We start from the raw sequence: 13,743 nt of genomic DNA, 5'->3' as shown, positions 1-13,743 counted from the left end.
TCACGTCTTAAATATAATTTTAAATAATGAATGAATGGATGTAATTTTTTATATTCTTAATTTGTCTAAAATATTCAGGTATTTTGTTTAGTGTCTAATGTTTCATGTTTATTATCAAGACCTTATCAGCTGTGACCATCGTCGATTGATGTGCGAAGAGTTATCCGGGCTTTGAATCTATGTATGTACCGTTTGACACAACCAGCCAGGAGCGCTTTTGTGTGGCTCTGTTGTGTGACCCAAAAGCTCTACAGATTAGCGGCGCTGATAAGCTGCATTGACAGGTTTCAATGAACAGTTCCAGTGCTTTATGAGGTGAAGCATTATATTACTAGTGATTCACTGTGGCTGTCAGTGGTTGGTTGTCACAGCAGAGGGTGGTTGTACCGAACGTCTTAGTCTCCATTTATGAAAATTATTTACTTACTGTGGCGAAGATGTAAACAAATACTGAGTAGCAGTGTGTGAAACGACAAGTTATAAAGATTTTATTGAAGTAAATGAAATAGCCAAAAGCAAATACTTATTTTTGAAGGTGTCTTCCTATTTCTGATTGAAGATTTGTGTGAAAAGAGGCCGGTGGAATATGTAGAAGACTTTTACAAACATTATTTCGGAATATGTATTATAGATCATTCGCGTGTTAAATATTACAGTACCTGATTAACTAGTTTCAGCATGTTAATGGCTATCTTCAGAACTGGTGCTGGTCTTGGCGCCTTTTGTTTGTGTTTTCTGTTTGGGTGTGTTTGTGTAGTGTAATGTGGAGTCAAAGAGTGTGTATGTTCTGAAATTGAGTTGTCTGTTGAGAATTTCGTTTGGATGTGTTTTGTGTGTCTATATATTTCGTATTGTTCTAGTGTGTTTAGTTTCTGGCTTTTAGTTTGAATATGTAGAATTTCCATGTCTGTGTTTATGTCTCTGTAGGTGTGGTTAGCATCAAGTCTACACGGGAAGAACGAGGTAAGTCACCTTTTTTGCGAAATTGACATATTGCATTCATTGCGTTCCCCAAGGCCTAATTTATCATTCCATAGCAAGTGCATGTTGAAAATGAGGTTAGTCACTTGTAAAATTAACATTAAGAAAGCAGCATACAGGAAAAGAAGGAGGTAAGCCATCTCAAAACCTTACAAGAAAGAGGTAAGTCAATGCAGTGGTTTCTGTATTGACGTGTTATTAGTTACTGCGGTGTGTACCTGCAACAATGAACTAGTAGCATTGTTGGCATTTCTGCTAACAGAATATCGTTGTTGATAATGCTAAAATTATGTGGGACTCGTCAGGCTAATTTAGTTTTAAACATGAGTTCATCAGATTCAGAAGGCTAAATACCGACATACCTAAGACGAAAGTGTAAATCATACGGAAGAATTGAGATTGTAAACAAGAAATTAATAGTACAGAGTCACGAACAACGCGAAAATTGCAGATGTAAACGGTACAAGTGTTATAGAGTGATTACTGAAGATGAAAGATTTGCTTCAATAAAGGATTTCAACTTTTGTAATCATGGGATGAGCAAAGTTCTTATCTTACAAGGTTAATAACCATGTCGCCCATTAAAAAGAGGTATGAAGATGAAGCTAAATTGCATGACTCTTCCTTCCACTATAAAGTTCGCACAAAATGGGATAACCTAACTGAAGAAATTCCAATGTAGTCAGCGTAAGAAGTAAATCACAGCATATGATTATTTAAAATAATAAGATTACGAACACTATTATTAATTTTGTAAACGAATCTAATTTTTATGTATTCTTTTCAATCTCAGATCTGCTACCTACAGTATTTACCCGAATGTAATCCGTACATTTTTTTTTTTTTTGCTAGACCGATGAAATATATCTGCGGCTTAAAATCAGATACGAGTAATATGCAGGCATGAACGATGTAAATATCCAACAAGATTTCAAGAAGTGCTGTATAACAGACAACCTTGATGGGTGTGAAGATGATATTCTTTGGGACAATGACAATATTTCAGACTCATGAGAAGAGGAAAATGACAGTGAATGAGTAAATATGGGTGTACATATTTTGTTTCTCTGTTCTTTACAGCCAACTTGTAGTGAATTATAAAAATTAATTTTGCATAAAATCAGAAGTTGGGTCTGATTTAGTCTCTTCATTTAATCCATTTGATACATGTTTCACTATCATATCAGTACACCATTGATGGGTTAAGCAGGGGGCTGAAATTTTCTTTTTTCCCAAAGTTAACCTAAAAATCTAGGTGCGGCTTAAATTCAGGGGCTGCTTATATTTTGGTAAATGCGGTATTTCGAAAGAGAAATATAATGATCAAACTCAAGAAGTTTGTAGGACCTGAGACTCAATATATTAGTCTCTCCTTCCAAGGGAGACATAAATTAATATGTTTGAAGTGCATCAGGTTTGAAAAATAATGTTTCCTTATCCAAATTTCGTGTATACTGAAGTCACGAATTCATATGTCTGAAGGTCAATAAGTTCAAAACGTAATAAGAATTTCTTAAACTAATTTTGTGTTTAAACCTACTGGTAATTTCAGAAAACTTAATTAATGTTACATTTATAGAAAAGGCAAATCTTGCTTTCAGATATAACTCCCTGTGAAGCTGATTTGAATAATTTCAAGGGAAAAATTGTTCCGAGGCCGGATACCGAATCCGGAGACTTTGTCTAAACTCACCAAGGCTCTACCAACTGAGCTATCCAGAAACTCTACCAGATCTCGACTGAATTTCTCCCTTTATATCCACAGACCTCAAAGTGGGCTGATTACCGTCAAGCAATCAACATTGAGCGCACACAATTCTGTGTGACTTGAATTGTGGTTTTCTGTTAAACCTCCGATTGGCGCGGCGGCGCATTGTGTGCGTCATGTCGCTGTTTTCCGGTTGTGTGTGGAGGAGATAAGTTCTTATTTCTTCTGCGCACACCTATTCCTCCATTCGAGTGTTCGCTTTGTATTAAAATATAATAATAAAGTGTATAAGAACGTTCGTAAAAATATTCAGTTAACATTACAGAAAAGGCCGTTTTTTAATGAAAAATTGTGTGGCGCACCGTGTGCTCCGCGCACCTGGTCGTGTTACCAGAAAAGACGCGCCCGCCGAAGGGTTAACGAACAATAACGTATGTTATGGAAATCTCGCAATCAGGTATAGCTCCCTGTGAAGCTGATTTGAATAATTTAAAGGGAAAAAATGTTTTGAGGCCAGGTATCGAACAAGGGAACTTTGGCTAAACATACCAAGGCTCTACCAACTGAGCTATCCAGGAACTCTACCAGACCCCCACTCAATTTCTCTCTTTATATCCACAGACCTCAAAGTGGGCTGAAAACCGCCAAGCAACCAACATTGAGTGCACACAAAATTACTCGGGACTAACATAGTTAAAATGAAATAGTGAAAGATATTGAGTTGTAGCATTAAGATATAATTTATAATTTAAAATTTATGGAAAGGATACTGAATTTTATTATGTACTAACCTTAGTCTTCCCGTGTACAAAGAAACACAACAATGTTCACAGTTTTATTTCTCAACATTGGTGCAATTGTAAGACTTGAAATTTTCAATTTTACTTCATTTATAATACACGAAAATATATTCAAATTTTTACAAATGTATCATTAACAGTTTTTGAGTTATTCGGTTTCAAACTTTAAAATTGCTCTCCTGAAAATTTTAATAAAAGTGACTTACCTCGTTCTTCCCGTGTAGTCTTCTTGTGATGTGTTCTGCATATGTAGAATTGTTTTGTAGTTTTGTTATGGCTGTGATGTGTTCTTTGTAAGATGTTTGAAATGATCTGCCTGTCTGTCCTTTGTAGAAGTTGTTGCAGCTGTTGCATTTGAGTTTGTATCCGGCTATGTGGTTGTATTTGTTTGTTCGTGTTGTTTGTGTGTTTGTTGAGCTTTTGTAGAGTATTATTTGCTCTGTATGCGATGTTGTAATTTAATTACTTGAATGAGGTTGCAATCTTGTGTGTGTTTTCGTTTTCGTATGTTAGTGTGATGTAGTTCTTGTGTTCTGGTGTTTGTGTTGTATTCTTATGTTTTTTCTGATTATGTTTTGTCTGTCTTATAATGTTGTATATTATGTTAGGGTTGTTTCCGTTTTCGTGTCCTATGTATTTGATTGTGTTTAGTTCTTCTTTGTAATCTTGTTGGCCCATTGGTATGTTGAGTAGTCTATGTATCATTGTTCGGAATGGAGCTTGTTTGTGTTGTGTTGGGTGATTGGATGTGTTGTGTATATGTATTGTTGTTGTTGTGGGTTTTCTGTTGATTTTGAATGTGTGTTTGCTGTCGACTTTCGTTATTGTGATGTCTAAAAAATTTATGAATTTTTTGTTTTCAGTTTCTGATGTGTAATGTGGCTTTGGCTTTATTTTGTTTATGTGTTGATGTAGGTTGTGGATCTGTTTTTTGTTTCCTTTGTACAATATTAGCATGTCGTCTACTTATCTGTGCCAATATATGATGTTGTCTGCGAATTTGTTGTTGTCTTTGTTTAGTATATATATATATATATATCTGTTCTGTTTTGTGGCAGGAAGGAATGAAGAGAGCTATGCTTTTTGCAGTTTTGATGATTCGGCGAGAACATAGAGATCATTTTGTGACCGAGTGCTAGCCTACTTTGGTTTGACAGAAATTTCAAGATTTTCAGCAAAAACCAAGCAGTTAATTTTAGCACACTTTTACTGAATTATATATATTGCATACATTAAGATCATTCTTATGTGCATACTTTTCAACATTTTGTATATCAACTGTGAGGTCCTAGTTAAGAAGATAATCATAGTTTGTGCAAACCACTCTTCAGGAGACAGTGAAAAATACGTAATATAATTTAATGTAGAAGTTTAATACTGTTGTGAAGACCATACGGAGTATGGGAACCTACAATATTTTACTGAATCGAATGAGGAACAAAAGTGCTTCCCATATAGCGTAAACGTGCCCAATTTTTGTATACGAATATCTGTATTGTTCTTAGATGATCTCTTACTGTTCCTAATATAAATTAACTTCTTGATGTTCAAAACATAATTGTCCACATTCACAGCGCTAGAAATCAGAACCATATATAGAGAGTGTCTCGGTTAATATAGTCTTGGTTAACCTAAATTTATTTAACCGAATATACCTATGTCCGAAATGAAACGTTTGTAAAGTTATTGACAGGCGAACTTTTAAACGAAGAGATGTATTATAGATCTATTTCTACGTTTTACACATTGTGGTTTGACAAATTATTGAGAATGCTGGATCTTGTTTTATTCCAGTAAGTTCAATTCATACGAACTGAGTAAGAAAATAAAATAATTACACAAGAAAAATTCAATGGTGCGGTCGAAAAATGGCATGAGTCAAGAAAACCAAATTTTACAGGAAGGAATAACGGGATAACTTTTTAAAATATAGTAGTTGTGATGTTGCCATTTGCCTTAGACATAGTATGTGGTGTAATTTGCATGTGTACATTTCTTCATTACATTATTGTTTTTTTTTTTCGCGGGACTTATATGTAACGTCATTACCTTGACTATTGCCCTTTTATGTCCGAATCGAGTTTAATAGCAAAAAATCTCCTTATCTCCATTTAATGTTGCAATAAATTAATCTTGAACTATGCTCTGAATGATAGATAGATGAGACATAAGTTTAAACAATCTGTTTTACTTCAGACTTCCAGGATGTTGCACATTGTCCAAACCACTATCAAACAATCTCGTCTGACTTGTACTGTTTTTCTTATCCTGTTTCTTCTGATCCTGAGTTCTCCTGCTTAGTAGCCTTGCTGATCAAGGAGTCATAGAATGGATGATACAGTGCTCGAACAATTTTTTTCAACGTTTGTAGGCCTATATCTTTCAACTTGGGCTCAGCAATGGGACGATTAGATGGATTATAGACATGTGAGTTTCGACACATCTGGACTTGAGTAGTATTGTTTGGCAAAGTTAAACTTGACATAGTTCTGTTTTAAGTAATGTAGCTCACTAGGTCTGTTCCTATCAGAGTGCTGCAGAACAGCGCTTAGAACCGATTTATATTCGACCGGTTGCAGAGCAACCGGCCAGGTTGGAAATTCGCTCGAATATCCGGTCTTTAAGCAGTTGCGCCTGCCTAGACAGAACCACAGATATAGAGGAGAGAATACCAAGCACATTTCACCATACAGGCACTCTGAGGACTTTTTGTAACTATACAAATGGAGTAATGAAGGAAATTTACTTTTCCTAATTAAAAAAAGAGTTAGCTTGACATTCTTATGAAAATATTTTCGGCTAAGAGGGATCAAGTTATAGGAGAATGGAGATAGGCCTAGTTACATAACGCAGATGCACACATTGTATTCTTCACCTGACATAATGAGGAACACTAAATCTAGACGTTTGAGATGTGCAGGGCATGTAGCACGTATGTGCGAATCCAGAAATGCATATAGAGTGTTAGTTGGGAGGCCGGAGGGAAAAGACATTTGAGAAGGCCGATACATCTGGGAGGATAATATTAAAATGTTTTTGGGGGAGGTGGGATATGATGATAGAGACTGGATTAATCTTGCACAGGATAGGACGATGGCGGGCATATGTGAGAGCAGCAATGAACCCGCGGGTTCCTTAAAACCCATAAGTAAGTAAGTTACCTGGAAATAGGGTTATAATCAGAGAGAGCATTTGGTGTACGTAAACCGTTGAGTTAACTGCTACATTGCACTATATCGTAATGTATTAGGAAGCAAGGAAGGGAGGGGGGAATGTCATCTTGTCGCTACAATAACGACGACTGGAGTACAGTTCCTGCAGCAAATTATCATTACTATTCAGTAATTTCACTTTATAATATTAAATAACCTATTGTTTATATTGTTGAATATATTTAATAAGCAGTCGCAGACAGCCGATGAGGGGTGGTCTTCCAGCTGGGGGTTGGGCGAAGGGCTAACAACCCATCACCGTAAAAAACAGCTTGTTACGAATCCTTCAAATAAGCCTCGGAATGGGACTAATTCTCTGGCACGACCACAGCAAAGGAATAAGGTTTTGAGATTTGGTACTTGGAATGTTACAGGTCTATATAGAACAGGAGGGGTAACATTATTAGCAAAAGAACTAGCTAGATACAGAACAGACTTTGTGGGAGTACAGGAGGTTAGGTTAGATGGGAACGGCATAACACAAAGAGGTGATTATTTGTTGTATTATGGGGAAGGAAACGATAATCACCAATTAGGAACAGGATTCTTTATTCATAAAAGAATAAAATCGGCAGTAAAAAAGGTCGAATTTATCAGTGATAGGTTATCGTATTTAGTACTTAAGGGTAGATGGTGCGGTATCGTAGTTATAAATGCTCATGCCCCTACAGAAGAGAAAGATGGGCATATAAAGGATAGCTTCTATGAGGAATTGGAACAGACTTTTGATCAGTTACCTAGATATCACATGAAAATTTTATTGGGGGATTTCAATGCTAAAGTAGGACGGGAGGATATTTTCAAACCGACTATTGGAAAAGAGAGCCTACAAATATCTAGTAATGACAATGGAGTTAGGTTAGTCAACTTTGCCACATCAAAATATTTAATTGTTAAAAGTACAACATTCCCCCATAAGGATATACATAAATATACTTGGACTTCTCCAGATGGATTGACACATAACCAGATAGATCACATCTTGGTAGATAAAAGAAGACACACTAGTATAGTAGACATTCGAACCTTCAGGGGAGCAGACTGTAATTCTGACCATTATTTGATAATTGGAGAACTAACAGAAAGATTATCAGTAGCCAAGCGAGTAGAGCAACAAGTTAATATTAGAAGATTCAATATTCCGAAATTAAAGGACGAGGAAACTAAGCAACATTATCAGGTCGAAATTTCTAATAGGTTTGCCGTATTAGCAAGTTCCGACGAAGTTGAGGAAGATTTAGATGTCAATAGCATGTGAGAAAATATCCGAGATAATATCAAAATTGCAGTTGAACAGAGCATAGGTTATTATGACACTAAGGAAAAGAAACCATGGTTTGATGAAGATTGTTGCATGGTAGTAGAAAGAAGGAAAGAGGCAAAATTGAAATTCTTACAGGATCCAGTTGAGGCGAATAGAGATAATTATTTCAATAAAAGACGTGAAGCAATTCGTACACTTAGGAATAAAAAGAGAGATTACTTGAAGGAAAAACTGAATGAGGCAGAAACAAATAGTAAAAATAAAACATTAGAGATTTATATAAGGGCATAAAGGAATTGAAGAATGGATATCAGGCAAGGGTAAACGTGATCAAGGATGAGAATGGTGACTTGCTTGCAGACGCTCATTCAATCCTGAACAGATGGAAAAACTATTTTGCACAACTACTAAATATACATAGGCCAAATAGAAATGATCGGGACGAAATTGAAATACAAACTGCTGAGCCATTTATACCTGAACCCACACTTTCTGAAGTCGAAATTGTGATAGAAAATCTGAAAAATTATAAATCTCCAGGTATCGATCAAATTCCAGCAGAATTAATACAAGAGGGTGGTAGCGCATTAACTAATAAATTTATAAGCTTGTACTTGTTATTTGGGAAAAGCAAATTGTACCAGAACAATGGAAGGAGTCCATAATCATACCTATCTTTAAGAAGAGGGACAAGACTAACTGTAGTAACTTTCGAGGAATATCACTTTTGTTGACGTCGTACAAAATTTTGTCCAATATTCTTTTGAGAAGATTAACTCCATATGTAGATGAAATTATTGCGGATCATCAGTTTGGTTTTAGGAGTAATAGATCAACTATTGACCAGATATTTTGTATTAGACAGATAATGGAGAAAAAAAATGGGAGTATAAGGGAACAGTGCATCAGTTATTCATAGATTTCAAAAAGGCATATGACTCGGTTAAGAGAGACGTTTTATATGATATTCTTATTGAATTTGGTATTCCCAAGAAACTAGTTAGATTAATTAATTTGTGTCTCAGTGAAACGTACAGCAGAGTTCGTATAAGTCAATTTCTGTCAGATGCATTTCCAATTCACTGTAGGCTAAAACAAGGCGATGCACTATCACCTTTACTTTTTAACTTTGCTCTAGAGTATGCCATTAGGAAATTCCAGGATAACAGAGAGAGTTTGGAATTGAACGGGTTACATCGGCTGCTTGTCTATGTGGATGACGTGAATATGTTAGGAGAAAATCCACAAATGATTAGGGAAAACACGAGGATTTTACCGGAATCAAGTAAAGCAATAGGTTTGGAAATAAATCCTGAAAAGACAAAGTATATGATTATGTCTCATGACCAGAATATTGTACGAAATGGAAATATAAAAATTGGAAATTTATCTTTTGAAGAGGTGGAGAAGTTCAAATATCTTGGAGCAACAGTAATAAATATAAATGACATTCTGGAGGAAAATAAACACAGAATAAATATGGGAAATGCCTGTTATTATTCGGTTGAGAAGCTTTTATCATCCAGTCTGCTGTCAAAAAATCTGAAAGTTAGAATTTATAAAACAATTATATTACCGGTTGTTGTTTATGGTTGTGAAACTTGGACTCTCACGTTGAAAGAGGAACATAGGTTAAGGATGTTTGAGAATAAGGTTCTCAGGAAAATATTTGGGGCTAAGAGGGATGAAGTTGTAGGAGAATGGAGAAAGTTACACAACACAGAACTGCACGCATTGTATCCTTCACCTCACATCATTAGGAACATTAAATCCAGACGTTTGAGACGGGCAGGGCATGTAGCACGTATGGGCGAATCCAGAAATGCATATAGAGTGTTAGTTGGGAGGCCGGAGGGAAAAAGACCTCTAGGGAGGCCGTGACGTAGATGAGAAGATAATATAAAAATGGATTTGAGGGAGGTGGGATATGATGATAGAGAATGGATTAATCCTGCTCAGGATAGGGACAGATGGCGGGCTTATGTGAGGGCGGCAATGAACTTCCGGGTTCCTTAAAAGCCAGTAAGTAAGTAATTAAGTAAGTAAGTATTGTTTATATTGTACATTTAATTATAACATACATAGCTACATAAGAAATACTTATTGCATATAAATGCAACAACATAGAAAGCATAGAATTCTATTTTGTACTAATTTGCTCTTCTTCATTACTGCATTTGTTACAGTGCACGACAATAGGCCATACTTTATTAAGCTTTCAGAAGTGAACTTGGTACAATATGTATTAAGAAAAACTTCTTTCCATATTGCATGATGTGATCGGGGCGAACTTGAAATGCTATATTACTATTTCCATTTGTTTCGTTCCTTGATAGTTTCTCCCTCATATCACACATTACGGAATAACCTGTATTTTTTGCTAGGACATTTTCCAACCTTTGTTGCACTCTTTCACCAATCCCTCCCGTTACCTGTTTCAGTGACTGTGCTAGTTCTTGTACTAAGCTGTTTGCTTCTTCCATCGTTAAATCGGAAGATTCTAACTGTTTTATAGTCTTAGAAACACATTTAAAATTACCACAGATAAACAAAGTATCATCATGTAATTGTGGAGAATTCAACATTTGTACAGAGAGAACTGCCTGTCTCGCATTGGTATCAAATTGATTGATCACAGCGACATTGTTCTCATAATCTTCAGCATGATATATAACCGCGTCCAACCAAGTGCCCCAGCTAGTAATACAGGGCTGTGGAGGCAAGGAAATTCCTGGCGCCATTTTATGAAATGTCTTTACCCGGGAAGGAGCTTTCAAACATATTTGTTTAACATTAGGAACATACCTATCTACACCAGTATAGTTCTTTCTAATTTCTTCCGCTACGCGATGTAGGCCATGAGCTACACACGTTACATGTATCATTCTAGGAAAAGATTCTTGAAGTTTCTTTGCTGCTTTCATCACATAAGCTAAACCATCAGTTACGAAGAGAAGAATATTTTCTGCTTTCAGACCACAATAATCACATTGATTTTTCAAACAGAGCTGCAATGGTAACATGATTTACTTTCTCTAGCTCTTCGGATGTCAATAGAATCTTTTTGCCCACACCTTCGGTTTGGAGTGACCCAACAATAACATTAGCAACTGATCTGTTTTCAATATTTGTCGTTTCGTCTATGGATACCCACAATTTTTTTATTTGTTAAAGTTTCTCTAATTTCACGTAAGACATCTTCGTAACATTTTCCTAAGTAACCCGCACGCAGAGTAGATTGTCGGGGTAGTGTTCTACCTGTATGTTTTTGCAAAAATGATCTGACACATGGATATTAGAGTTTTTTAAATGGAATATTTGCCCTAACGAACATGTGGCACAAGTCTTGGTAGAAATCACATTCCATATTTGAACTCGTGGGAATAGCTTCGACTTTCTTCCAATTCAACAATTTAAAACATTCCTTGTGCCTTTTAGAGTTGTAGTGTTTTTGTACATGGTGTCTCTTGTTCCCCTGTAGATCGACTTTACATACCTTACATGTAAGTTTTTCACCATCCGCTGAAAAGTGCTGCGATCCGAACTCCTCAACAAATCGCTTCAATTGTACATGCCAAGGCTTCTTTTCTTTTTGCATATCGTAAACTATGTTGTAATGTAAAGGCAAATAAATGTTTTGTACTTACGGTAAACACAAGTAGAACTAATTAGGACTGCAAAAGGGAAAAAAGTAAATACAGGAAATAGTGTAGAAGGACCAATAAAGAAGAATATGAAGAAGACAGGAAATTCAAATACGCCAGGAAATGCACAGGTATTGAAAACTATCTAAGACAGCAAGTGTAACATCAGAGAGCTCTGCGCGTACAATGACTGTACCTCGTAGGCAAGACCCCGTCCCCCACAGCGTGACGTAATCAAAGCTCTCGGTATAGTAAACTTGTGTCCACTGATAACGTACCACATCTGCTTTCTTTGGTTATAATTGATTGGACACTTTGGTACATTTATCTTCATAACTAATATATAAATCATCTAATGGATAACGGTAATAACAAAGGAAATAAGCGTAATGCATAAATGAAATCTGACATCTAAACAAATACAAGAATAAAATAAATTAGAATTACTTACAAAAGAGAAGTCCAAATATGTACACACTTACTATTGTAACGTTCATACTTTAAACTCGAAATACATACGCTGCCTCTGAAAGAGTAGTTGTTAATATAGCCTATGTCTTTTAATTAGTCTATGTGGATGTATTATTATTTCTCTAATAAATAGTTTTTAGGGAAATAACAAGTTATTAACAAAAATAAACGGATTTTCAATTCTAATGATTGTAGTTTCATGATGCGTGCTTCAATCCGTGAGGAGAGAGGAGGAAATATAATTTGAAAGGTACACGATGATAATCGCGTCCTCGCAATGTTTCTTGGAAATCCTGGATGGCTCAATATTATCTGTCGTTCATGATCCAGAGCTGTCCAACCGAGTGAGACTCGGACATTCGTTAAACCGAACATTGGACTACTCCGCGAGACGGAAGAGCTTCGCATACTGACTATAGCGCCAGGCGTTCAGCAGCAATCTGTCTGTTCTATCTTTCGTAACTGGTTATGCAGGACTCTAATTCCTATGTCTTCACATAGAGTCCCAATAGGTGAACGCAGAATACAACTGGTGCCTGCACCTGGGCTGTACACACCGAACATCATGTCATTGACAAAGCATAAAATCTCGTCATGCTTTCCAAACAGAGAAACACTTTTTTTAGCACATTTCGTCATATTCATAGAGTGAAGACTCTTACTATTTTCTACATCTTTACTATTCATTCATTCATTCATTCATTCATTTATTCATTCATTCATTCATTCATTCATTTATGCATTTATTCATTCATTCATTCATTCATTCATTCATTCATTCATTCATTCATTCATTCATTCATTCATTCATTCACTCATAATTTTCCACCCAAGAGTAGATTTTTCTTGGAAAACTCAGCATTCTCCAAACTTCCATACTTTTTGCCATCCATGAAGTGTCAGCATAAAATCCACATCTTAATGTTGTTTACCATCTGACATCTTCGTCTACCCCGAACTTTTCTCTCGTTCATCATTTATTCCAGTACATCCTTCAGTAGGCAGTTTCTGCATAGCCAGTGACCCACCCAATTTCTTTCTTATTCTTGATCAGTTTCAGAATTATTATTTCTTCACCAACTCTTTCCAACACGGCTTCATTTCTTATTCTGTCTGTCCATTTCGCACATTCCATTTTTCTCCATATCCACATTTTAAATACTTCTAGTTGCGGTTTTTCACTTCGTCGTAATATCTGTATTTTGCTACATACAATGCCACAATCCACATAAAGCACTTCACTAGTCTCTCCAATAATTATTAGTTCTTTTTCAAGATATTTGCAAATGATGCTCCTTTTTTTAAAAAAAAATGCATCCTTTGCCATTCATAGCCTATGTTTGATATCCTGGCGGCAACTCACGTCATTACTTATGGTACACTACAAGTATTTCAGGCTGTCCACTTATTGTATTGCCTCTATTCAAATTTGCAATTCTATTTTATATATTCTTCTTCCAATAAACATAACGTTCGTCTTGTTGGCATTTATCTACATCCCTTACTGTTCACAGCTGTCATTTAGCTCCAGTAGCATATCCCTTAGTATCATATATTCTTCTGCTAACAATGTCATATCATCAGCAAATCTTATGCTCTTTATTCTCTTTCCTCCTATAATCACCCCTCCCATTACTGTGATATTCTGTTTACTGACCTAAGC

Source organism: Periplaneta americana, chromosome 4, assembly GCF_040183065.1.
Source record: "Periplaneta americana isolate PAMFEO1 chromosome 4, P.americana_PAMFEO1_priV1, whole genome shotgun sequence".
In the NCBI taxonomy this organism is placed as follows: domain Eukaryota; kingdom Metazoa; phylum Arthropoda; class Insecta; order Blattodea; family Blattidae; genus Periplaneta; species Periplaneta americana.
This window is presented reverse-complemented; position numbering follows the sequence as displayed.